Genomic DNA, 27,912 nt, shown 5'->3' with positions numbered 1-27,912 from the left:
CTCTGAACCCCGTGTGTGTCTCTAGCTTCTGCCTCCCCCTCCGCTGAGCACAAAGCTGCCCTTACGTCTCCCCCAGCTCCGTCCTTGGCTGGCTTCCTCCATCACCCCCAAAACAGCTCGGGGAAAGGGCACTGTGAAACCCAATCGTCACATTTTAGTCCCTGAGTTACTTCCAAACAGTTGCCCTTTCTGCTGTTTCTAAAATATGTGGAAGGGCAAAGTACCTAGAATAGCTAAAACAACCTTGAAAAGAAAAAGATGGAGGGCCCACAGTACCTGATTTTGAGACTTAGAAAGTTACAGTTATCAAGACAGCCTGGTATTGATGGAAAGGTGGAAAATTGATCATGGAACAAAATAGAGTCTAGAAATAGACTCAGGCCTATATGGTCAATTGATTTTCAACAAAAACGCAAAAGCAATTCAGTGGGAAAAGTATAGCTTTTTCAACAAATGGTCCTGAAACAAAAGGTCCGGTACATATTTTTTTTAAACCCTTGATTCATATCTCACACTATATACAAAACTTAATTCAAATTGGATCACTGACCTAAATGTAAAATCTGAATATATAAAACTTAACTAGATAGATAAAACTTCCATAAGAACACACAGGAGAAAAGCATTGCCACCTTGTATTGGGCAAATTTCATAGACACAACAACAACAAGCACAATTCACAAAAGAAAAAATTGATAAATTGGATTTCATCAAAATTCAGTTCTTCTCTTTGAAAGGCACTGTAAAGAGAATGAAAAGAAAAGCCCACTGGCTGGGAGAAAATGTTTGCATATCACATACTTGATAAAGGACTTTTGTCTAGAATGTATAAAGAACTCTCAAATGCAATAATATGAAAACAAACAATCCAATAAAAAAATGGCAAAATATTTGTATAGATACTTCACGAAAGAAGATATACAGATGGCAAATATGCACATGAAAAAATACTCCACATCCTTAGTCACTAAGGAAATGCAAATTAAAACTTCTCTAAGATACCACCACACACATGTCAGAACTGCAAGAATTGAAAAACTGGCCACACCAAGTGTTCTTTAGAAGGGCAGAGCAACTGGAACTTTCATTCATGGCTGGCGGGGATGGAAAATGGTGCAGCGATGGCAGAAAATAGTTGGGCAGTTTCCTAAAAAGTTGAACAATCTGCCACATGGCCCAACATTTAATTAGGAGGTGTTACCACAGGGGAAAAGAAAGCACAGGCCCACACCCAGACTTGTGCGTGAATGCTTGTACATGTCATAGTCCCAAACTGGACACAAGCTAAATGACCATTCACAGGTGATTGGACAAACAAGGGAATGGCAGCAAGCAACACAAAGGCACGAACCAGTGACACACCCAAAGGCTAGGATGAATCCCAACACGGCTGTGGGCGCAAAAAGAGTTCACACCGTGTGATTCCTTTTATATAAAGTCTTTGAAAATGCAGTGTAATCTATAGTGATAGGAAGTAGATCCATGCACAGATCAAACTGTACACTTTAAATTCATATGCAATGTATTGTATGTCCATTATACCTCAGTAGACAAAAAAGCAAAGGCAAAACAAAAATGGAGACCATTTCACTCACAATATTGTTAGTTTAAGATAAATAAGTACTAGGGAGGTAATGCACAACACGTACAACAGCAAATATAATTAACACTGCTGTATGTTATATACGAAAGTTGTTAAGAGAATAAATCCTGAGTTCCCATCACAAGGAAAAAATAGTTTTTCTTTTCCTTTTATTTCGTATCTATACGAGATGATGGATGTTCCCTGAACTTATTGTGGTCACCATGTCATGACGTCCGTAAGTTAAATCGTCATGCTGTGCACCATAAACTTATGTAGTGTTGTATGTCAATTATACCTCAATAAAACTGGAAGGAAAATGTAGAAAAATAATCATTTTAAAAGCCCAGATTTTTCTTTTAATCACAATGGATCCTTACAAGAGTGACGAGAATCCCAGAACGAGTATGGGTTGTTCCATTATCCACTGCTCTTAAGAGGAATGGGGCACCAGAAACAGCAAGGACTCTCTGAGCCGTGTTTTCCGACCCATAACATGAGAAGAGCAACACCTACCTACAGGATTACCCGGATGGGCCCAACGTCATCACAAAGGTCCTTATAAGGAAAAGAGGGAGGCAGGAGAGCCAGAGAAGGAGAAGTGAGGATGAAAGAAGAGGTCGGAGTGAGGTGATGGCTGGCTTTGAAGATGCAGGAAGGGGCCACCAGCCAAGGAATGCAGGCAGCACCTCGAAGCTGGAAGAAGCAAAGAAATGGATTCTCGGGCTTCCCTGGTGGCACAGTGGTTGAGAATCTGCCTGCCAATGCAGGGGACACGGGTTCGAGCCCTGGTCTGGGAAGATCCCACATGCCGCGGAGCAGCTGGGCCCGTGCGTCACAACTACTGAGCCTGAGCATCTGGAGGCTGTGCTCCGCAACAAGAGAGGCCGCGATGGTGAGAGGCCCGCGCACCGCGATGAAGAGTGGCCCCCGCTCACCGCAACTAGAGAGAGCTCTCGCACAGAAATGAAGACCCAACACAGCCAAAAATAAATAAATAAATTAATTAATTAAAAAAAAAAAAAAGAAATGGATTCTCTCCAAGGGCCTCCAGAAGGAAGGAAGTGCTGCTGTAAATTCCTTTACTGGGCTAAATTCAATGTGCTGACAAGACAATATGCCTGATTCCATGCACAACCCACTTAAAAATAACAGCATATTAATACCACTGACACGGGTCACAGACTAGTTGGTATCAGATCTACTAAAACCATCAATAAAAATGTAGTCGTCCATATAAAACTGCTGCACTGGACGGCACATGTCACTGAACCAGCCCCAGGATGCTCTGTCCTCCTGTGCGGGGCCATAAGCTGTGACCCTGCAGGGACAAAGTGTCAGGCGTAGGATCCTGAGGGGCCACGCAGGCCACAGAGCTGGCTCGTTTTGCCCTCCGTATGGCAACTCAGGTTGTTGACGTTTTTAAACCCCATCTTCTCTGGTGCCTCCAGTCTCTCCTGAAAGCACAGGTGACAGCACCATCGTGGGTGTCAGTACCCGACATGAGGAGAAGTGAGACATCCCTCCTAGAAATACAACCAGACGAAGAGGCCCTTGAAAACTGCACTTTGAAAATGAACACAGACTGGTCCAGAGCAGAGACATCCAAAGTCGCCTTACATATATGATGGACTCCTGGGCCTGGAGAACTCGCATACAGCCAGACAAGGACCTCAGCTAACATGGACACTAAGGAACCAGCCAAAGCGTTTTGGCCAGCAAGGCAAACGTGGCAAGAACGCAAACCTGGGGGCAGGTGCACGTGCACGCGGAGGGGGACGCATGTCTCAGTGACAGTAACTAACACCTGTGCAGGTGACAACTAACTATCACTCGAAGCACTTTTTCTGTGTCAGCTGAATCTTCCCAAAAACTCCAGGAGGTAGTTCTGTCTTTAACCGTGTCCATTCGACAGAAGGGTAAACTGAGGATTGGTGGATGAAGGCAGCAGAGTCAGGAGGCCGGGCCCTTGACCACGGCCCCATCCAGCCTCTCAGCCCCTCCCTCCCGCCCACAGGCTCGCAGAGCCACCCTCCCAGCTCAGAACCAGCTTCTAAAGCCCCTCGGTCAGCGTCAGGCAGGAGGGTGTGTAACCAGGTGGCTGGTGTCCTCCTCTGTCCTGTATGCTTGGCCAGCCTGAGGCCACACCTGAGATGGGGGGCAGTGTCTCCGAGCCGACAAATCAGGTTTCCGACACCTGCGACGCTAGAATTTGCGTCACTTGTTCTCAACCCAGACCACTAGGGGAGCTTTTGAAAAATACCAATTAAATCAGAGTCTCTGACCAAGGAAGCTTCTAGAGAAGCTTTAAACAGGACTAATCAGTCCAACAATGGCCGGTCATGTGAATGATACCTTTGTAGACTCTGCAGCCTTGGCCAAGCCAACACAGACCAAGAGAACTATCCAAACAACTCAGAGAATCACGAAAAGTAATAAATGTTTAGTGTTGTAAAATCAATCAATCAATCAATCAATCAGACTCTGAGAAACCCAAGCACTGGTATTTCTTGAAGCTCCCCGTGTGGCTCTGCAGGGACCCAGGGCTCAGGAGCGTGGGCCAGCCTGAGATTACAGGGGGCCCAGCAGCTGCCAGCCAGGGCCCTCCAGAGACGCAGAAACAACAGACGCTGGATAGGGGTCTATTAGGAGGGAGTGGTTCACACAGTCACGGAGGCTGACAAGGCCACGAGCTGCAGCGTGAATCTGGCGGCTGGAGACCCAGGAGGCCTGAAGGCCTAGTCCGAGTCCAAAGGCGAGAGCAGACCGCTGTCCAGCTGGAGGACAGGCAGGCAGAGGGGGCAAAGTCTCCTCGCCCTGCCTTGCTGTCTATTCAGGCCTTGGCGGATTGGATAAGGCCGCCGCGTCGGGAGGGATCGTCTGCTTTACTGAGTCCATCAACGCAAACATTCATCTCATCCAGGAACGCCCTCCCGGAAACACCCAGAAAAGTGTTTCACCAAGTACCCGGGCACCTCGTGGCCCAGACTAGTGGACACACAGAGCTCACCACCGCACAGCCCTGCCCGCACAGTGTCTTCCTTCCCCGAGTCTCAAAGGTCTGCACATACAACCCTAAAGGGCTACATCATCAGTTCCGCTTCTAGGGCATCGTCTGTCAAGATGAATGGTCTCCATGCCTTTCCAATGACACAGCCCAATAAGGAAAAAGTGTTAAAACTCTGAACGTCCCTATACACATTTACTTACTAATTTATAAATAATATTAAGGTTCTATTAGATGAGGAGATATATACATACATTCTGACATACATACATATGCACATATATGTACATATGTGTACATATATTTATGTATACGTGTCTGTACACACACACACACACACACACACACACACACACACTCTGATACCGTCTACCCACCCCAAGAGGAGTACCCACCGCTCCCGCTCTGGAGATGACAGGTGTAGACGCTGCAAAGTCTCTTTGATGTCAGGCTTCTGTATGTTCGTTCTCTTCAGCTAGACTTACCACTGACCTTAAGCTTCTCTGTGGGGCCAGCATGAGGCCGGGTGCGTGGAGCACGTGGGTGACACGGTACTGAGAAGCCACCGAGGGCAGGCAGGTGACATCCCCATCACTAAAGGGGCCATCTCACCGTCGCCCCCTGTGGACGCTGTTGGAAGCACGTTGGTGCTTGCACTGAGACCTCTAGCTGTCACCTGCCTCGCTGGACGTGCTCCCAGGACGCTGCGGGCAGCGTGGCTGTGACCCCGAGGCCCAGCTGGTGCCGCCTGCACTCCAGAGTCCCACGTGCCAAGAGGCCACGGAATCTGGGGCTGCAGGGCCCCTCCCCAGGCCTGCAAGGGGAGCTAGCAATCTGGTCACTTTGGATTCTTTTTCTTAAAGAGCTTCCTCCTAACCATATTCTGTTCAGGCCTCATCATACCCGAAACCACACCTGCCGTCACCCTGCCCTGGTCCGTGGGTGGGTGTGAAAGCCTGCTATCTTTCGGTTATTTTTTCAGTACATCTCATGTTATATATTGTCTTGTGTTTATGCATCCACCTTTTGAAAGATGAATAAGTCCTTTAAACACACTGGGAGAGCAGATAAACTTTCTTCTGAATATAACCTCTTCAATAAAGCCCCCTACAGCTCCTACCTCCTAAAGTCTGTCCCCTTAACAAAATTATTGTCACCAAGCCAGTATTTGGTCAATGGTGTTGAAAAGCAGGTTTCACTATTCTTAGACAAAATTCCCGTTTCACAGCAGAGTTCCAAAAGCTTCCCACAGGCTGCGGTAAGGATGCCAAAGAAAAGCAAATTTTTCAGCGACAACCAATATAGAGAAGAGGGAGGAAAAAACTCAACAGCCCACCTGAGACATGAACAAAGGAAATGAAGATAGTCCCAGTGAAAGAAAATACAATGGCCCTGAAACACTCAGAGTTCACTCCAGAGAAATGTCAGTTGCAACTGTACCGAGACAGCGTTTTCCACCACGAGATGAGCAAAGGGGAAAAGGAGTCTGGCGACACTGTGTTAGCGAGGGGTCGGGAAGCAGGCAGTCTCTGGGGGGTGCACGTGGGGACAACATCCATGGAGGACAAGTTGGCAAGACCCCAAAATTTGTGATGCCCATAACATTTTGTTTTAGCCAATCCATTTCAAGAAATTTGTTTACTAGATACATGCATGTGTCAAATAGTTTAGGTTCACAGTTATTCACTGAAACATGGAAATAACCTGATGCTTATCACCAGGGATCTGGTTTATATAATATGCCACAACCATAGAACAGAATACTACACAGCCATTAAAAAGAATGAAGAAGGGTGGAAACAACACAAATGTCCACTGACAGATGAATGGATAAACCCAGTGTGGTATACACATACAATGGAATATTATTCAGCCATGAAAAGGAAGTGAAATCCGGATATATGCTATAACACGGATAAACCTTGAGGATATTATGCTAAGTGAAATAAGCCAGACACAAAAGGATAACATTTATATGATTCTACTCATTCTGAGGTAGTTAAAATAGTCAAATTCTTAGAGAGAGAAAGTAGAATGGTGGTTACCAGGGGCTGGGGGTAGAGGGAGTTGTTGTTTAATGGGTACAGATTTTCAGCTGGGATGATGAAAAAGTTGTAGAAATAAATGGTGGTATGGTTACACAACAATGTGAATGTATGTAATGCCACAGGACCGTACACTTAAAAATGGAAAATTTCACGTTATGTATGTTTTACCACAATAAAAATAAAAGAATGAAGAAGTGTTTTATGTACTGATATGAAATATATCATTAATACATCATATATCATAATATGTCAAATATACCATAACATATCATCTCTGAAATATATCATTAAGTAAAAATAAAGGATCCGGAATACTATGTATACTATGTCAATACTTGTGTAAAAAATAGAGGGGGATAGAAGAAAACATATTTCCTTATACAGGAGCAGACCTTCTCTGAAGCATATGGAAAAAATGGTAATACCAGCCCCTCCCAGAGGGGCAGCTGGGTGACCTGCAAGGGTTAGTGGGGTGAAAGGCTGGAGGAGAGAGGAGATTACTTTTCAGCAGATGCTGTTTCATAACCCTCTAATTTTATAGCATGTAAATAAATTATATATTTTTAAAAATTAAAATTAAAAATTTTAAATTAACATAATTTTAAAAAATTTTAATAGAGATTTTCTTGCTTTCCTAAAAACTGCCATCTTTCCCACTATGAAAATCCATGTTTTAAATAATCAGTTTATTAAAAATAGATTTTTAGTAAACTAGTGGGATATATCTTTACGTTCAATTAGCAATTAAACTATCAGGAATACTAAATTTTTAATATAAAACCACTTGAATAAAAATATTAACAAAGGATGTTGTTTTCTATCATGTGTCTAATTCATACATTGCTTTCAGTCCAACTACTTGGGCTAAATCTTTCTCACCCCTCATAATCTGTCCTCATATATCAGATACCAATGGAAATTCCAGAAGCACCTTTTCCAAAGAAATAATCAAGGATGAACTATTTGAAAGTGAAGGCCCCGCCCTCCTTCCGGTCCACCCTGGCATCCCCTGGTCCCACTGTGGTTCCACTGGTGCCCATGACCCTGCTGGCTGGCACCTTCCCTCCAGCAGCCGCGGACGCCCACTTTACTAAGCCCATCACTCCACAACTAAAACAAAGTGCCGCTGACGAGATTATGGCAGATATCATACTCATCAAATCCTGATGATACTATCTCTTGTTGCCTTTAGAAGAGGCTACTGACTCCTAAACTTCTGATTAGAGTTCCACTAAAAAGTATAGTCTTTACAAGAAACTATCATCAGTCAACATTCTTTGAAGATTCTTTCACTTTTCTCATTTTTTAACAGGAAAAAAAGTCTTAGGTCATTTTCTAAAGGAATTTTCCCTCTTTTCCTTTTCTTCTTTAAAAAACAGGTTCTCACTGCTGATGGCATTTTGACTTTTCTTGATTATTATTCTCATATCTTAACTTATAGCTTGCAGTGTAGCTTTGAAGATTGGCCGATTTGAAATTAAAATTTGTACAGCTGTTATTTATTGCGGGGGGGAAAAACCGTTTATACTTTAGATCATCAAAATACCAAGATTTCCAAGTCTAGAGCTTTTACCTCCCAATTTGTCAACATTTAATTGCATAACCAAATTCTTACTGGTCAAATCATGTCTTTTAGGGGGAAAAATGCCTCATTCAGTGGCTGATTGCCTAAGTTGGCTGAAGACAAACATTGTTGGAAGAATGACTTGTTTGGGCAGATTCCCAGAGCTAATAGTGATTAATATAATATTTAATGTTAGAAGTGCTTAAACTTTACTCCAGAGAATATATTCCCACAATCAGAGGAACCGCTGATTTTCACATTATTCCAGCTATCTTTCATCCCACAAAAAACATGGGTATCTTAGAGATAATGTGGTTCCTCATTTTCAAGTGACATACATATTCAAGAGCTAAACAGTAAAAATTCTTCTTTTCTTTTTTTTTTTCTGAGGTTGGACACCAGCTTTGCCACTTATTCAGTGTGTCCTCCGACAGGTGATGTAACTTCTCCATGTCTCACTTTACTAACTTCCAACATAAAAGCAACAACAGCTCCAAATACCATAAATACATCAATGTCCGGTTCACAGTCAGCACTCATTAATGTTATTTCCCTTTCTTTAAAAAAAAAAAATCAATGACATGTTTTTATGCTAAGAATTAAGTGTATCCCACTACAGTTCTCAAAATTGTAACCAACACAGTCAGAAATTTTGTTAGTTTCTCCACTCCTTAGCTTGTGAAACACTATCAAATGCTTCTACCCGGCTGCAACACAGGTGAGACGGAATTAGTTATCTCTGATGGGAAAGTAAGCAAAGTACCGAGCTAGAATTCCTTTTAATGATCTCTCTGATCTGAGATAGGAAATAAAAGTCCATCGTTTGGATCTTGGACAGAAATGTTTTCAAAGGGAAAACTGTATATACATCTCATGCTGATGGTATGGGTACACTCAGCTTATAAACCAAAACATTCTTTTTTAACTACAGATCATAATATGCATTTCAGATCGTAATATGCATTTTTCCTAAGATTTGCCTAATTGGAAGCCTTTTGAGAAATGTTTGTGTGGATTTCTCTTTTTCCTTTCAAAACAGATAAATAAATATATAATTAGAAAGGAAAAAAGTTTCTAAAACACCACATTTACTACCTAAATAGAGACACTACAAGGAAACCTGACACATAAGATCCCAAGATGATAAATTCTATAAACTAAGAGATCTATTTTCACTAGCCAGATTCAGTGTAGGTTCCATTTAGTTTGATCCCCTTGTTCATTTAAAGTATAAATCCAAAATACCAAAATTCTAAACTTTTCAAAATTTCCTGCATCGTGTAAAGTGACCAAGAATTGTCCTTCACTTTGTATATGCTGTAATTCACTGCACAAGGAGATCCTTCCGTGTTTCCAGTCAAAGGAAATTACAGGCATTTGACTGGGGATGCATCCTGGGATGCTCTCCTTGAGATGTGATGTAACAACAACAAAAACAGCTTACCTGGCCCGATGGTTCCTCAAGGCTGAGATCTCACAGCCAAGACATGGAAGCCAAGAGCATGTGGAGACAGCTTTATTTTTATAAAGGCATGAAACAAAAGAATCAGTTAAGGAAAACTGACAAATTCTCTCCTCTAAACCTTTTCCTGGAGAGACCTTCCCAACCTTGTGTATGGACACAGGGAGGAAGCAGCATCGCTGACTATGACAGACTCACGGGGACACCAGGAGACTCACAAATAAAAGGCAAAGGGATGGATACCGGACCAGCATCTGCGATTCTTAGAGGTGACACATCCCATTTTAGGCTGCCTTTCAGAAAGAGCAGAATTCCAGAACACAACGGGACCTCAGAAATCATCTAATCAAGTCCCTCCTCTTACAGATAACAACTCTCGGGGAATTTTGCTTTTTGCTAAAATTTGTGAATTTGTATTAGAGATGATATTTGTACCCAGGTCTCCCCACCTTCCTCTAATGCTCATTCCTCTATGCCTTGGCTGTCCAGATAAAATGCCCAGTTGCCCTGATCTTCATTTCACAAAGGCTTGCTGCTCAAACATACATTTCACTTGCTTCAAGTTCAGCAGATATTTTCCTTACAAATAGGATATACAGAACTGGTCCCTGGGCCAGCCCCAAATACCTAACACAAGCACAAGAAACAGTGGTGTGCTAAAAATCACCTGCAAACCTAACTCCCTACAACAGAATTGACTGTGCCAACTCCAAGTGCCAGGACCAATGGAATCAGAGACTCTATTCTCCCTGCAGTGGACCCTCCAGCTCCAAATCACTGCTGATCATCATGGGGGAGGGGGGTCTGGGCCCCAGTGGGTGAGGAGTACAGAGCTCAGGAGTGGGGAGCACAGAGCTTCCAGGGGTATAACCCCAGGGGACACGTCTGTATCCCAGAGCTGGCTTCCTAGCCGCCATGTTTATTTTCTTCCCTTGGTCTCAGGGTAAGGACCAGTTGCCCGTGCCCTATCCTGTCACCACCTAGGGTTTGGACCACTTTTTTTCCCCTCTCTGCCCTGCTGTGGCCATCCACACAGTCTCCTGTTCTTATGTTGCCTACATATCCTTCTATCCTTGAAATGAATACTCAGGCAGTCTTTTTATGGCTTTCCAAGGATTTATGAACTCTATGCATGATGAGACAGTAGAAATGGCTCTCTCTTCTGCTCCTTCAGCCCAGTCCCTCCTTTATTTCCATCAAATCCTGATGGAGCTCCCAGGAGTATAAAGGCTTCGAATCCTGTGGCCAGATTCACCCTGGTTTAAACTCATCTGAGATAGGATTTCTTGAGCACCGTCACTGGAAAAGCAGGAAAGGGCCAGGTTAAGGGGCTGGGGTGATGGGAACTTGAAGGAGATCCACATCTGGGAAGCCACAGCGAGGAAAGAGGACGTATCGCACCCCAATGTTCATAGCAGCACAGTGTTCACAGCAGTCAAGACACGGAAGCAACTTAAATGTCCATCAGCAGAGGAATGGGTAAGGAAGATGTGGTACATATATACACGATGGAATACGACTCAGCCGTAAAAAGAATGAAATAATGCCATTTGCAGCTACATGGATGGGCCTAGAGATTATGAGACTAAGTGAAGTAAGTCAGACAAAGACAGATACCATACGATATCACTTATATGTGGAATCTAAGAAAATGATACAAATGAACTTGTTTACAAAACAGAAACAGACTCACAGACTTAGAAAACAAACTTACAGTTACCAAAGGGGAAACATGGCGGGGAGGGATAAATTAGGAGTTTGGGATTGACACATACACACTACTGTATATAAAATAGATAATCAACAAGGACCTACTGTATAGCACAGGGAACTCTACTCAATACTCTGTAATAACCTATATGGGAAAAGAACCTGAAAGAGATATATATATAATATATATATATATATCTTATATATCTTATAATATATATCTTAATATATCTTATTTTATATATATATATATATCTGGATCACTCTACTGTACACCTGAAACTAACACAACATTGTAAGTCAACTAGACTCCAATATAAAATAAAAATTTTTTAAACATAAAGAAAATAAAGAAAAAACAAAGAGGATGCAATTCCCTGGCTGTTGAGCCCCCTCGAGCAGCTGTTCCTCGTGTCTGGAGCACACCTACCGGCATGTACATGACAGAGCCTTGAATTGTGCTTTCTTATTTTCACATCTGTTTACCCTGAACTAGAGTACCAGCTGCTTGAGGAGAAAGCCCATGACATGTCTTCTCATGCCCTGCAGCCTGAGAAGATCGTGAATGACTGATAAATACTCCCTGAAAGCCTGGGAACATCCAGGCCACTTCAAGGTCATGACCTTCTCCAGTGGTGTAGAGGAATGAAGGGTACTTCACTGGGCCAAAACCTGGGGAAGTCACGAACAGCCATGAACAGAAGTTCCTCCTCACTCTTCGTACAACAGTGTTGGCTTCTTTTCTCCTAAGTTGAGGGGAGTGCCTCTGAGGGGAGATCTTAATTAAAGGTGTTCTAGAAGCAGCCGTTGAACAGACCAACCCACCTCCTGGACCTGTGCCAGCCGATATGCACAACTGACCAGGGAGACAAATGTCTGGCTCGAATCAGAAGGGGAAATGTACAGTTCTGCCCTTCAGGAACTTGCACTAACTTTCAAGGCTGACTTTTCAAACTCCAGGCACTAGCCTCCAGCCCCTCACTGATTGAGCATGCACTGCTCTGAGGAGGACACATTCCTTTTGGGCTGGGATAATGATAGCTGGTTCACACAGGAACCTGTTTCTGAAACCACCCATCGTGGAAAGCTGCCGGATCTAGCCAGGACATGGAAGCAACCTAAGTGTCCATCGACAGATGAATGGATAAAGAAGATGTGGCACATATATACAATGGAATATTACTCAGCCATAAAAAGAAACGAAATTGAGTTATTTGTAGTGAGGTGGATGGACCTAGAGTCTGTCATACAGAGTGAAGTAAGTCAGAAAGAGAAAAACAAATACCGTATGCTAACACATATATATGGAATCTAAAAAAAAAAAATCGTTCTGAAGAACCTATGGGCAGGACAGGAATAAAGACACAGACGTAGAGAATGGACTTGAGGACACGGGGAGGGGGAAGGGTAAGCTGGGACGAAGTGAGAGAGTGGCATGGACTTATATACACTACCAAATGTAAAATAGATAGCTAGTGGGAAGCAGCCGCATAGCACAGGGAGATCAGCTCGGTGCTTTGTGACCACCTAGAGGGGTGGGATAGGGAGGGTGGGAGGGAGACGCCAGGGGGAGGAGACATGGGGATATATGTATATGTATAGCTGATTCACTGTGTTATACAGCAGAAACTAACACACCATTGTAAAGCAGTTATACTCCAATAAAGATGTTAAAAAAAGAAAGAAAGAAAGAAAGCTGCTGGATCCCATCCAAAGAGCACATATTGAAAGCCTTTGGTATTCCTGGAAAAAGCTTCCCCAGGTGTATGGGATACACATTCTTCCGTACGGATATTTCAGAATAGAGTCCAGGGCCTCACGATTAGAAGTAAATAGGACAGCCCTCAAAAGTCACAACTCAAGCAAGTGCGGTGAAGACATAAAAAACAACCCACAACTCAGGATGGTGAGGGGCGGCTTCCCTGGGACCGTGATAGAAACAGATTCGTCACAATGGACAGAGTTTCCATTCAACTTACCAAAAAGAGCCAAGAAATGACGTAGTAAGACTCTTTTAGCAAATGACAAGCTATTCCATGCAAAAAAGTGGACACCCACTCTCTACCTTTTCTGACGGCAAAATATGAAGTAATGAAGGAAATCGAGGAGACAAACAAAAGTCCTTTGAGACCCTGATGTTTGGTGAATACTGAAACCTTTATTGCAGGAAACTCTGGAAGCTTCTCGGGCTACCTTGAAACCTAGCCTGGATTCCTGCCTTCGCAAAGCAGGTTCTGTGGAGTGCAGCCAAGGGCCAGGCACTGGCTACAAGACCTGCAGGCTTCCCTCTGGTCCCTGATAGTCTATGACCACAGCATTTTCATAATTTGAGTCTTTGCAATACATTCCAATTATAACCTTGTGAGTTGTTCAGTGCCTCAGAGAAAACCTTCAAATTCTTCTGGCTACCTTCCACAGTCTGAAACACGATGCTGAGCATATCTTGTTAGAAATAAGCATGGAAAATGCCATTCAGATGGAAGGTTGCCCTAGCTTTTATCTTCATGGCTCTGAGGGTTGTAAAATCTACGCTTCCCTCTCCTTTCAGTATTGTGATTTCATTTCCAATGGATTTATCATGCTACCCAGGCAGTGCACGTGACTCAAATCACTCCACAGCACTAAAAAAGGCAGAGAGACAGGTCATACCTAGCTGGAAATGGGGGTCATCATCAGCTTTGTCTGCCCTCGTCAAAACGTGACAAGGTTGGAAGCTGGCCGTGCAGAGGTGAGAGTGAAAATAAAGTATAAAGCAAGCTACATACAGAAGAGTTCAGTTCTGAATCTCTTTGTTTTCTTTATACGTCCGGTGGAATATACTGTTGTAAAAAACTGCCACAACTCACCCAAACGTTGATCGGTGTCAGGAGAGAAAACTAATGGGAACCGTAAAGCAATTGAAATGTCTTGTCTTCTGGGTCATAGACCAAGTTCACTTTCCTTTGTCTCTATTATGGGCTGAAATGAGTTCCCTCAAAATTCATCTGCTGAAGTCCTAACCCCCAGGACCTCCCAACGCAACTGTATGTGGCGCTGGGGCCTTTAAAGAGGCAATTATGGTAAAATGAGGTCAGATGGGTGGGCCCTAATCCAATATGACAGGTGTCATAACAAGAAGAGACTAGGACAGAGACACACACGGAGGGGGGACCACATAAGGGCACAGCAAAGAGGAGGCATCTGCCAGCCAAGGAGAGAGTTCTTTGAAGAAACCCACCCTGCTGACTTCCAGCCTCCAGAGCTGTGACACAGTAAAGGTCTGTGGTTTAAGCCTGACAGTCTGGGATACTTTGTTACAGAAGCCCTAGTAGACTAGCGTACCCCTCCCCCCAGGTCTCCCCACTACCAGTTTTGAACACTGGTCCCCCCTTCCTTCTGCCCTGCCTCTTTCTTTACTTGTCTTTTAAAAGAGGTTCCCTCGCCTTCTTCCCAGACAGAGGGGGAGCCTGGGGGAGGTGAGAGGGAGAGAAGGCATTTTGCACCAACACTCCCCAGGTCTGTCAAGAGGCTCAGGCCCCCAGAGTTCACAGGCGTGTCTGGTTTGCAAGGGCATCACTTGACTTCATCAGAAGATGTGACTCTCCCTTGCTGGGTGACTCTGACCAAGTCGCTCAACTTCTCTGAGCTTCTGTTTTCTCATACATTAAAAAAAAAATTGGTGATGTGAATTCCTTTGAAGGGGTTCAGAATGAGCCTCCCCAAAATGTGCCACTTTGGCACGTGGATAGTTTTGAGCTAAAGAGAATCGGGGCCCAAGAGACCCAGGAGGGGCTTTTTACCTCCCCCTCAATTCCCTAAAGGAATTGAGACTGGGGCCAGACTCAGAGAGAGAGAGCTATTACTAGAGATCACTTTTATCTGAATGACCTATCTATATGGCAGGGCAACCATCAATTTACCAAACATCTCTCTTCTTATTGTCCTGTGAATGACCCTCCTCCCCTTGGAAGCCTCAGGCCCCCATCCCATTCCTCAGCTCAGGATGGTATAGAAGCCTCAGCTGCCCAACTTGCCCTTGGGTCTCATATCTTTGGGACTCCCCTACGTACATAACTAATTTGTTTTTCTCCTGTTAATCTGTCTTGTGTCAATTAAATTATTAGACCAGCCAAAAAACCCAGAGTGTAGAGGAAAAAGTTTTCCTCCCCTACACTTTCAGGGTTGTTGTGAGGTTCAATTAAGATAACACACTGGAAAATACTTAAATACTAGTCACCGTTAAGTCTTGTTAATTCTTTTCTTACCTTCTGTGATCATCTATGGATAATTAATTTGGGTAAAAATTTCTATCTGCAAAATAGGTACTACCTAGAATTTTATAGTGAGGTATCATGGAAAAAAAGTAATCAACAAATAATTAGAACTTCTGTGACTCTGAATAAAGGATTATTTCTTCTACTCTATATTTCGTTGGCCTGATAAAGTTTATTTTTGTTTCTCCTGCCAGTTAATATTTATGAAGAGTGTTGTAGCTGGTATTAAGAGAAAGATTCTAAAAACACAAAAGATCTGGTTCCTGCCTTCATCGATCCTGCAATCTATTCAGGAAAATAACATTTTAACTGTAAAAACACTAATGAAATTAGTTCAATGCGGTTTTCAGGGCTGTGACGGGGTACATGGAGCCAAATCTCACTGCAGGTCAAGCCAGGTACATACCTGAACTTTTTAGGACAACTTTCCACACAGCAATTTCCAATTATCACCTATCTAAAGACAATGCCAGAAGAAGCTAACAAATCTGATCAAAAACATTTAAAATCAGGAAAGGCAATAAAAACCTGAATGCTAACTAAGTAATGTATTTTGCTTTAATGAAATCTAATTGTGTAACAATTTGTACAACAGAACCCTTTAATACACAAGTACCGGGACTTCCCTGGTGGCACAGGGGTTAAGAATCCACCTGCCAACGCAGGGGACATGGCTTCGAGCCCTGGTCCGGGAAGATCCCATATGCCTTGGAGCAACTACAAGCCCGTGAGCTACAACTACCGAGCCCGCGTGCTGCGACTACTGAAGTCCATATGCCTAGAGCCCGTGCTCCGCAACAAGAGAAGCCACCGCAATGAGAAACCCGCGCACCGCAACGGAGAGTAGCTCCCGCTCGCCGCAACTAGAGAAAGCCCATGTGCAGCAACAAAGACCCAATGCAGCCAAAAATAAATAAATAAGTAAAATTTTTTTAAAAATATACCTCCAATATTCTTAAAACACGATTTGAATAACCAAATCTTAATTTTCTCATTAACTACTTGGGAATCCCTGAAAACAAGATTATTGACGATAGCAACATTTCAGTAGGAAAACCATACATTCTTGAGAAATGCAATTCATATCTGACTTTTGAAATACCTGACTTTAAAAACAGCTCAACCAAAAAGGAAAGTGCATAGTTGGTTTTTTTTTTGGTGGAAATTCACAAAATTCAAAATATGGTAATTTGGTTAGTAGGGACACAGGGTCAAATGGCTTAATGCTTCAGAAGCCGCATGTCTTAGGAGCCATATTTGAATTTGGATCCTGACTTTACCACTTACTGACTGTAAGTCCTGGGCCATATTACTGTACTTTTATGAGTGTCATCTTCCTCGTATTTTAAATGGCTACCTTTGCCTTGAAAGGGCAAGAATAATCAGTGCACCCCTCCTGGCCAGTAGCAGGGGTCATCCTGGGTGGAATTTCTAGATGAGAAAGTATCATAGTGGATTCTGATGACTTCCCAGCCTTTGCCTCTCCCTAAACGGTGAATTTTTCTGACGCAACTTTGTGTGTCCCTCCCACCACTTACTCCTCTTCCCTGGAGTCTAGCAAGGTACACAGCACGTATCAGAACCTCAATCCATGTCTGATGAGTGAACACACAAATAAATAAATAATATGTAGATAATTTTTAAATGGAGGAAGAGGAAGAAATAAACTAGTGTGTGGAACACATCTTAAGTACTGGTAACAGACCCGTGTCTTTGGCAATTTAAATCTGGAGAAAGAGATGAAAAACACCAAAAGATACTTTTAGCTATAGGAGGATAAAAGGAAAAAAGAGTAGGGGGAAGTACTACGGTCGCTGTCAGTCACTGCTCTGGAAAAGGTCATGCAAAGTCCTTGTCAACTTTATTCTGTAGTGTATAGCTAAAACAGCCTTTAAATAAGAAGCCAAAATTATCTGAAACATTTACATGCAAGAAAATACCCAGTGAAATAAAATGAAATTAATTCTCTCACGTGCATTGTGAGAGTCGTGTCTTTCTAAGACATTTTAAGATGCGACTGTCTGAATTTTTAATACTGCTGTCTGTTGTATGCGCTTTTCTTTAGCAAAGATTTTGGTTAATATGTCGGAAAGGCCGAAGGTCAATTCGTTTTCATGGATCCAAATCATGTACTCTATTTTAGTTTTTAAAAATGATAATAATTAAGGAATATCCTTGAAAACGAGGAAACGCTACACGTTTTTGTTGCTTTAGAAAGGAATATCTTCTAACTTTTTCACGTCTTCCATCAGACCACAATCCGAGTATTTTCAAAAGAGTATTATGGCATTGAGTAGGCGGTAGCCGAGAAGACTTGATTCCCTATCCCAAGGACAGCGCTGCCAATAGGCTGAATGAAGTTAACGGCCAGGAAACGAGCGTCAAAGAAACCCCAGACTTGGCGGCTGATCCTCTGAGAAGCTCCCGGGACGCCGCGAGCCCCTCCCCGCGTCCTTCCGTCGCCCGGCAACCCGGGCACGCCGCGGCTCTGCCCCGCCCCCGCTACCATGGCGACGCATGCTGCGGCTCGGCCCCGCCCCCGCTGCCATGGCGACGCGGGCCGCCGGCGGGCGCTCGCGCCTCCCGGGCGCAGCGTGGCGCTTTCGCTGCACCTGCTGGGGCCGCGGCAACTTCTCAAACCTTCCGCTCACCCAGCGTTCCGCTCCCCCTCGCCTCCTCTCACCCTCGCTTCAGAAAGCGTGCCACGGACGCAGGAGTTCAGCCACCTGCTGCTGGGTGGTCCCCTCCCCAAAAGTGAGGGAGGGGTGACGACCGGCACAGAAAACCCGCCTACCTTTCTCAGCATTCCTGCACGTTAGCGGGGCTCTCCTGAGGGACTGCCCACCTCGCGCCGAGCTCCGGTGGGTAGGAAGTCACGGGGAAGCAGGCGGGGAACTCGGCCCCGGCGGGCGCCGCCGCGAGGGCCCCTGCGCCCCTCTCATTTGCAGGGCAAAGGGCGGGACCTTCGGGCCCCTCGGGCCGGAGACGGTGAACCCGTCCGGTTGCTACCTTCCCGGCCGGAGTTCAGACTGGCTCTGAAGAGCTGTTCAGACTCCACGTTTCCCGGGCGACGAACATCCAGCGGCTCCTCCGCCGCGGCGAGCGCGCCTCCGCGCCCCGGGGCTGTGCTATTGTTCGCCGGCCCGTGCAGGGCGTGGTAGAGGCTGGGAGCGGCCCGGAGCCGTTTCAGGCCGACACAGGGTGAATTTCTTGCAGGGTTTTTCTCTCAGGCTTCCTCCCAGCCCCTTACTGTTGCATATTCATAAGAAGGCGGGGCCGCTTGCCGTCTCTTTTGAATCCTCGGGGTTGAGGAAGCCGAGGCGAAGAAGTGGGGACGATTCGATTTGGAAACAAACACTAAGAGGAAGACAAGGTGGGGAGGAAGTGGTCACATAAATAAGCAAACATAGGAGTCCTGTTTCACAGCTTCTTTCCCCACCTTCAGGCTTCGAGGGCGCACACACACACACACACACACACACACACGACCTTCCTCCATTCCTGAAGTGAGTAAAGGAAACTTAAAGGAGGACCTCACTAAACCCCTTGGTCCTAATTATAGTAGTAGAGTAATTGGGGAATTTGGGGGGAGGCAAGGATTTTTAACAGATGATTTGACCTATGTGCTCCTCATGGCAGTTAAAAATTATATATGCAGACCTTACTAATTACAATGATTTTATTGAATTTCATCATAATTGATTGTCTGCTTTTAATGTGGTGCAGCCCTCCTCCATGCTCAAAAAAAAAGATTTTCTGATTTATAAACAATTAAGTTGCTAATGGAAACCCATTTTCAGAAAATAAAACTAGTACAAGGAAAAGGACAGGCTTAAGAAACTTCATATGACGACAGGGACAGTCCAATTGAGAAGGGCTAAAAGCCATTGGTGGGGAGCTATTTCCCCCAGACCTGACAAGTGGTCCTCCAGAATGGCTTCTCTTTCCTCCCTGAAATGTCCACCATAGGAATCATCACTAAATTACATCACGGACTTCAGATCCAGCTGCCCCTCACGATACAGGTTGTTCCCTGAGGAGGTGACTTAAAGGGATGCAAAATTCTTCTGCTTAACACTCGACCCCCAAACGACCTGCCATGATGCTTTCACCATAGAATCTACTCCTCTGTGTTAAAGTCCTATGGAAAAATCCCTGTTAAGATGTAAATTTGTTAACCCAAAAAGGTGACCCATGCTCCTTTCCCCTCACTATTTACAGGTGCTTAGACTCTCGGGCGTTAGAAATCCTCTTATCCTTCAGGTTCTCACTGGTGCCCATCTACTAGTGGATGGTGGGTTCTGGGGAGATAAATGATAATGAAACAGCCCGGGGCACTGCCCTGGGCGCCAACCTTCTAGCGCCAGACAGAATTCAAGCAAACAAAAAATCACGGAGTTATCATCGCTATAAAGTAAAATAAAGCCATTTAGAAAGGCAGGTGCTGGAAGCCCAGAGGGTATAGAGGTGCCGTGACTTCCTGGCTGGAACCAACTGAGACTAAGTCCGGGTGTTCTGTCAGGGTTTCAGGTCAATTCTGTGGTCACCAGCTGTGTGACCTTAGGTATACAGGTACCCTTCTGAGTTTGTTTCCTCTTCAAGCAAACAAACAAAAGGCTAGGCTATGTTTTCAGTAGTTTTTAGTGGGCAGGGAAGGTTGCCACGCTGATGGCATGCACACGGAGGGACAGAGGGTTTGTCCGTGTGGCCGGATGGTCATTGCATGGACGCTGCGGTCAGACTGCTGGGCAAGACCCTTCACCTCCGAGTCAGGTTGCCCCCATTGTAAACATGGGTAATAATACCCACCTCAGAGGTTGCTGAGAATAGTAAATGAGGGGTACAAAAATAATAGGGCTAGCTATTGTAATAATGTCTCACCTTCTGGAGGGTGGCCCAAAGACACATCCTTGGAAAGTGGCGGCTGCCTGATTGTGAGAACTAACCTCGCTTTCTAACTTTGACCCTTATCTCTAGTTCTCTCCCTGCAAAGGGAAATAGGATGGGAGGGGACAGGCTAACGCCAACAGAGGCCCCTGCTGGCCCTCTACGTGCATTATGTCTTGGCCGCAGCCACCACTAACCATTGTACAGATTCAAAAGAGGATCCGAGAGGTCGATTTCCTCACCGACAACACACAGCACGGTTTTCCTTAGTGCTCTAGTCACTTCTGAAGACTTAATAAAATCACTGTGAGACCTAGGGACAAACAAGCACCCCTGTTCTAGTCTAATCTGATGCTCTTCACTCTGTGTGTGCGGTAGGTACTTGTTAACTGTCCTGTCGACCAGCCTTTCTCCTAATGTGGATTCCCGTAAACGACTTTGAAACATGTTTCCCCATCTTTTCTCAGGGCCCACTCTGAGAGCGTCCGGTGAGAAACATTTCTGCCACTGGCCGTCAATTTGTCTGTGAAAGCATATAGACAGTGCTTCTGGATTTCAGATCGCCCTTCCCACAAAGGATGAGGAAGAGACTGAAGAGGCAACAGAGAGAGGGTGGGGAGGCCCAGTTGTGAGGAGTTGGCCGCCCTGAAACACAGTTCCATGAATCACGAGCACTGGGACCCGGGAAAGACAGAAGTCAGTGTCACAACCGGAGATGCCAACTAGACCTCAAGGAAGTAGCTGAACACCAACGAGGCCTCTCGCTAGCATGTACTAACACAGTGAAATGTTCGTCCACTTGTCTGGAGATCCTGAATCTTGTCATGGACGCAATACTTTGCAGGATACTGTCATCTATGAGATTCGGCTCAATTACCACTCGTGTTAATTCTTTTCTCAGCTTCTGTGATCATCTATGGTTAACTAATTTGGATAAACATTTCTTCTGCACTTGAAATACACAGAAATGCATTGTATCCCCTCCCTGGACTCCCAAGTTAATCCACAAGTAATGTTAGGCTAATTATGTGGGAAGATCCTTATCTAAGCCACATGCAGACAGAAATACACAAGCTAGAATCTCTCCAAATTTCCAGATGTAATATTATGCCCATGAATTGCTCTAGTGCATTATTGGGACTTGAACTAAATGAGAGGAAATCAAAAGTGGGTAAGAAAGACTCATGTCGACTGCCCTAAATTATTCTCAGCATCAAACAATCATGTCACCTTGGAATCCTAAAGTCACTTTTTATCATTTTCATTGCATACCCCAGAGAAATAGGCACATAAACAAAACCGACAAGCTCTGACAGTGTTATTAACCAGCAACGCCAAATGTGATCATTGTACCAAGAATCCCCTTGTGGTTATGAGGCTCTGTGCAAGTGCCTGCTGCCCTCAGTGTACCAGGTAGACATGAAGGGGGGAGAAGTGAGATTGCAATTGAGGTTTCTTAGTAAATTCGCCCCAGAGTAAGCCCTTAAGAATTGTTAGTCAGATTTCCCCCAACGCATTAATTGTGCACATGGCTCTGTTGCTATTGAAGACACAATAACAAATCGTTACTCTCCACTTTGACTTTTGTTCACTGGTTCATTCAGCAACTGTTTATCCAGTAACTATGTTTGAGGAAGATGCCAGGCACCTGGGGAGTTTTTTCAAAAAAGCAGTTGTCCATAAGGACATAAAAATATAGTGAGGAGATAACATATATGTGTAAATCTAATTCCTGTAAATTAAATTGTTTCAGTGTGGCTTTAAAAGACACACTTTGCATTACAGAAAATTGTAACTATGTGTGGTGATGAATGTTAACTAGACTTGTAATTATTTTGCAATATATACCTATATCAAATCATTATGTTGTACACCTGAAACTAATATAATGTTACATGTCAATTGTATCTCAATTTAAAAAAATAAAGGGCAATTTCTGATCAAAAGAAGACACAATTTGAAGAATTCTGTAAAACACGGTTTTATAAAGCCAAGAATCCCATTGTAATATGAATAACGGCTTTTACTTGATTTGTAAGTTGGAATTTGGGGATAAAATGCATTTGTAAGTTTGAGAGGAGGTTGAGGAATAGATTTCTTCCTGAAAGATCTCCTGGATGACCCAAGGGCAGGAAGGCATTGGAGACAGCAAGGGATTGGACAAGAGCACGGCCAAGGGAGATGGGGAGATGGCCAGGGTGGGAATGGGGACCCCCAAGAGTGAGGAGAGGTGAGGGCACCAGATTCGAAGGGGCCTCTAATCAAGGCAGAGAGGTTCTGGTTAATACGATTCAGTGACCAGCGTCCCCCGAGAGGGGCTGGTGGTGTGGTCGGTGGTCTTAGGTCAGAACTCCCATCTTGGCAGCAAAACAAGCACTGCTGTTGGTCGCACAGGAATTGATGTCACAGGGCTCAGCCCCGGCAAGGGAGGGTCAGGCAGGTTCAAGGAATGTCGGGAGAGAGTAAGTCAGAGGAGACGGCTGGGAACGGCCTCCAATTGACGCAGGCTACTTGCCCTCAGCCACAAAGGAAGGTGGAAAGGCTCTTATTGAGCACCTTCAGCATACCTGGCACCGTCACCTTTGTTCACCTCCCTGGATACACACATCTGAGTGACTTGTATTGTCTCTTCTGTTCCTAGCTTCCTTCAAATAATCCATCATCCATTAGCTTATTTAAGTCCTTTCTGAACGGTCTCCAATTTTAGCCTGCGCATGTTCTTGGGAAGAACGAGTTACATCTACTTGACAATCATCGTCTACATGGGCACTTTTTTTGGCTGACCTTGATAGGATGTTAGCTTGCACCAGAGCACACCCTCAGTCAGCGCTGTTGGCTCCCCATCCAGCCTTCATTCATTTGCTCAATACGCACTGATTCAGCACAAACCCTGTGCTAGACTCTGGGCCCGGCACAGGGGAAGCAAAGCAAGGCGCTCCCACTCGCCAGGAATTCACAGAGAGACTGGGAAACCGACCCTACAGCTGGGAGGCAGGTGTGAACATCGGAGCCGGTGCCACGGGCGCAGCGAGGAGAAACGCCTCCCTAGTCAAACACGAGCCACTGCAGGAGCTCGCCTGTCCCTGCACCCCAGGTTTTTGGTTTTGATAGTCTGTCTTTTCGGTCTTCCCCTTTTCCACGTAAATAACCTTTATCTTTTTATCCGGCTCCTTTATGGAAGTCTCTTTAGACGCTTGACTTTTTAAATTTAAGGTTTATTATTTCTTTCTTGGCATTGGATCTGAAATGGAAGAATCTTTCAATTGTGGACACGTGACAAAAAAGTTCAGATTATGCCCTCAGGCTATTTCACTCTTCGATGTCAACCTAATAAACGGTTTAGTGACATGCACTGCAGAACTGATCTTATTTTCTTTTGAAATCCACTTAAATTGTAAATGTTGAGAACCCAGCACTCTAGGTCTGCTGTCATGATCTGATCGTCTGTGTGTGTGTGTCTGTCCATCCATCTGTCTTTTTGGTTTGCTGAAGCTGAAGTCACTTAGATTCTTTCATAAATACTAAACCCCTCGCCCAGAACCTATAAGGCAAGGATGTCATCCTTGGCAGCTAAGTGATCCTAAAAGGACACAGGTATTTTCTTTTAAGAGATCTGAGTGGAGATAAAACATATCAGTGACAGGCCAGAGAGGAAAACCCCAGGGTCATCTCCAGCCGACTTGACATCGACTGACTTCACATTTGAAAAACGAATAACTGCTCTGAAGTTTGTGATTTCAGCTCACAGACGCTGAAGGCTCCTGGGCTGTCCTGACAGGAGAAAGCTCTGGAAGGCTTTTCCCACATGCTTCTACAGTTACCTTGAGACCCTTGCTCAGCAGGCGCAATTGCTGAAGAGGCTTTTCCTGCTGGGCCCGTGGACACATCACCAGCTTCCTTTTGGAAACTGACATGTTAGAAGTTTGCTGTTAGAAGTCACATGTTAGAAGTCTGCTGTCACATCTTTCTATTTCACGAGCACAGAAGGAGGCATGTTGAGTTAAGTGTTTATGGCCTGAATAAAGACAAAGCAATGAAAATACAAAGTTGAATACATGGATTTATGCCATTTAACCAGCAACGTCGATGCTTTTAGTCCATTACACTGTGCATCTCCGGCCTCACGCACTTGCTGGCTCTCCTTCTGGACCTCTCCCCACAGAGCAGCCCGGCTCATCTCACTCCCTTCACGTCTCCTGGCCACTGTCACCCTTTCAGGAAGGAGCCTCTGATTAGCCGGTGTAAACTAACAACATACACACACACACACACACACACACACACACACACACGGGCAATAGGGAAGCCAAATCATATTTCTTTGAAGAACGAATTTGTACACAGGATGAACAAACTAATTGAATTTTTAAAAATACCACTTGTCTGTTATTATTTTTTCTGTAAAATTCCACTTAAGATAAGCCCCATTTGCACTTACATGGCCATAAAAATTGCAGGATAAAAAATATGCTAACATGAAAGACGTGAAAATACAAGATCACAAGACAGAAGAGGGCTTCCCTGGTGGCGCAGCGGTTAAGAATCCGCCTGCCAATGCAGGGGACACGGGTTCGAGCCCTGGTCCGGGAAGATCCCACATGCCACGGAGCAGCTAAGCCTGTGCGCCACAACTACTGAGCCTATGCTCTAGAGCCCGCAAGCCACAACTACCGAAGCCCATGTGCCTACAGCCCGTGCTCTGCAACAAGAGAAGCCACTGCAATGAGAAGCCCGTGTACCGAAACAAAGATCCAACGCAGCCAAAAATAAGTAAATAAAACAAATAAATTAAAATATATATATGTATTAAAAAAAAATAAAAAGACAGAAGAGACGTCTACATTTCCCTTAATGCCTTCAGTTAAACCCCTGTTAGTCCAGCTGCCTCGTTTTTCAGTCACTCATATGTCAATGTCTTATCCCTTTCTGCAGGTTTTTTTTCCCTTTAAAAAATCAAAGAAAGCTGCATGGCAGTGATGCTGCTATTGTAACTCGCCTGTGCTGGTTTAGCGGTTCCTTCTAGACCCCCTTTTGCTTCACTCCAGAGACGGGTGACAGCAGTGAACAGGAGGGAGCAAAATGAGGGGACGTCGGTGCCGCGGTCTGAGCCAAGGAGGAAGCTTAAGAAAGCTCACCTTTGGACCTGACCATATCCAAATCTGAGAACTGAAACGTGGTTCTACTATAATCCTCTTTTCCAAGTCACCTGCGACTTCCTGGAGCCCACGTAGCAGATCCAGGATCCGGCCCAGCTGTCCCCACTTCACCAGGCCTCCTGGGCCCCTGCTGCAGACCCAAGACGCTGCCACCTCTCCCCTCGCCCACTCCCTGTGATGCTGCAGAGAGGGAAGCACTTAGGTCAGCAAAAGGGTCTGGTCTGAGGTCCAGCCCAGCATGTACCAGCTTGAGACTTGGGGGCATTCCTTTGGCTTTTGAGCACCAGTTTCTCTTTTTCTAAAATAGATGCAGAAAGTAATTAACTTAAGGGTGTCTTCCACTAAAAGAAGGAACCTGGAAAAGAGATAAAAGTGAGATCCAGAGGACAGGAGGAGAGCAGCAAAGGGACTCTCCAGGGAGGGCTGCAGGGGGGCAGGCCTGGAGGACAGTCAGCGCGGCCTGGAGCAGAGACCCTGGAGCTCGGGCACTGGTACCTTGCTGCCCCTGTGCCAGCTTCTAATGAGTGCACCACGGGGGGTAGGCTCATGCAAAGCAGGCACTAACGCGAGACAGAGGAAGGCCTGAGATCCAGGCAAAAGCGGATGCATGTAGGAGAGGGCAGGACACACAGGGTGACAGCCTGAGAGGGCAGGACACACAGGGTGACAGCTACACGAGCCCAGACAGTGGCCACCCCAACAGGAGGCGGTGAGACCCCCGAGGCGGCACGCGGGCAACAAACACTGGAACTTCTGGGCCTTGGGAAACGTTTTTGGAGGATGTGAGGGAAATTAGTAATTGATTGATAAGCCAGGGAATTACTGACTTCAAGAAAATAGAAAGAATGTCCACAGTGCACTAAATATTCAACTGTGAATAACAGTTGCACAAGCAGGAAACTGTGAACAGTGAACGTAGATTTAATTTAAAATTATAACTATTTTGAAAGACAGCGGGCTGAGGATTGGCAGCTGTGTCGTGAAATCCTTGGTCACCGTGACTGTTAGAACACACGGTTTGGGGCCATCTAAACTCTCCAGATAGTGTGGGTGGGCCCAGCCTTCCTTGGGCACCGCTGGTGTCATTTTGTAAATGATAGAGTGTCAATTTACAGAAATGAAAAGTATGGTTTCAAAGTTGAGGGCCAGGTGACCCAGGAGAGGTGGGCCGGCTCAGAGCGCTGAGGAGACCACGGTACAGCGTAAGCCTCCAGGCTGTGGGAATCTTCCAGAGGATGGGGTCAGGCGGGGGCAGCCCAGCGCCTTTGCTTTCTGAAAGGAACAGTCCGGCAGCAGCGTGGAGAGCGGTCGGGGAGCTGTGAGAAGACCACCAAGGAGGCTCTGAAATAGGCCAGGAGAAAGGACGATCCATTTCCACCTTTTGCCAAGAGATGGGCCGCCACATTCTAAGGAGACAGCTTGCAGGAGTGGACCGAACATCAGTATCTCTGTGAGCTCATTCCAGACGCAAAACAGAATTCTTTTCAGTCAAGACTCTGCCCTTGTAAGGTTAAGAAAAATGCAACGTATGTGCTCCCTTGCTGTACCTGGGACTAGCCACCAATAATTGGTCACCAACTGTGTACTGTGGGGCCCTTAGGATGTGTAACAGCTCAATCTGCACAGCAACCCAGCAAGGTCTCGCTTTGCATCCCAGGTTTACACATAAGAAAACCACAGCTCTGGGGGTTAAATTAAATCGGCCAAATTCACAGAGGTGGTTGAAACTGGTTTACCTCTAAACTTACACATTTTTCATGTCCTCTCCATTTGTTGGTAATGAGAAGATAAATTAAGGAAACATTTCTCTCAGAAGAAAAGTTTGCTTTTACAAAAGCACTTTCTAGTAAACTGAAAATTCCCCCATATTTTTTTTTTCAGAATATATTAGATTTGGTTTTTATTGTAGAGCACACGTATCAGGGCAAACTGCTGCACACACAACTACAAATCATTTTTTGGAAAAAAGCTGTAAAAAAAATAAATAAAACTGCAACTGCTTTAGTTATGCAGTCCTGACTCGAGGAATCCACACTGGCCTTAAGGAAACTGAATTAAAGCAGTTCATCTTTTTTAAAAATTAAAGTGTAATCACATACAGTAAGACAACCAGATCTTAAATGTACAGTTTGATAAGCTTTGATAAATGTACACACCCATGTAATTACCATCTTAATAAAGATACAGAACAGAAAGCCCCTCCTGCCCATTTCCAGTCTCTCCTCCTCCCCACCCAGAAGCAG

The 27,912-nt window shown here is 44.8% G+C and overlaps 1 protein-coding gene across 1 annotated transcript in view; it reads right to left on the bottom strand.

Annotated features, from left to right (window-relative positions):
• The window catches only part of SPATA13 (spermatogenesis associated 13), a 266,585-nt gene extending 248,125 nt beyond the window's left edge, over positions 1-18,460 (bottom strand). Inside the window, exon 1 of the transcript XR_009005914.1 lies at positions 18,421-18,460. The gene's annotated coding sequence lies outside the window, so the exon portion shown is untranslated. The remainder of the gene's footprint in view (positions 1-18,420) is intronic.
• Positions 18,461-27,912: the final 9,452 nt, after the last annotated feature.

The sequence above is a fragment of the Balaenoptera acutorostrata genome, chromosome 18, assembly GCF_949987535.1.
Source record: "Balaenoptera acutorostrata chromosome 18, mBalAcu1.1, whole genome shotgun sequence".
NCBI classification, from domain to species: domain Eukaryota; kingdom Metazoa; phylum Chordata; class Mammalia; order Artiodactyla; family Balaenopteridae; genus Balaenoptera; species Balaenoptera acutorostrata.
This window is presented reverse-complemented; position numbering and strand designations above follow the sequence as displayed.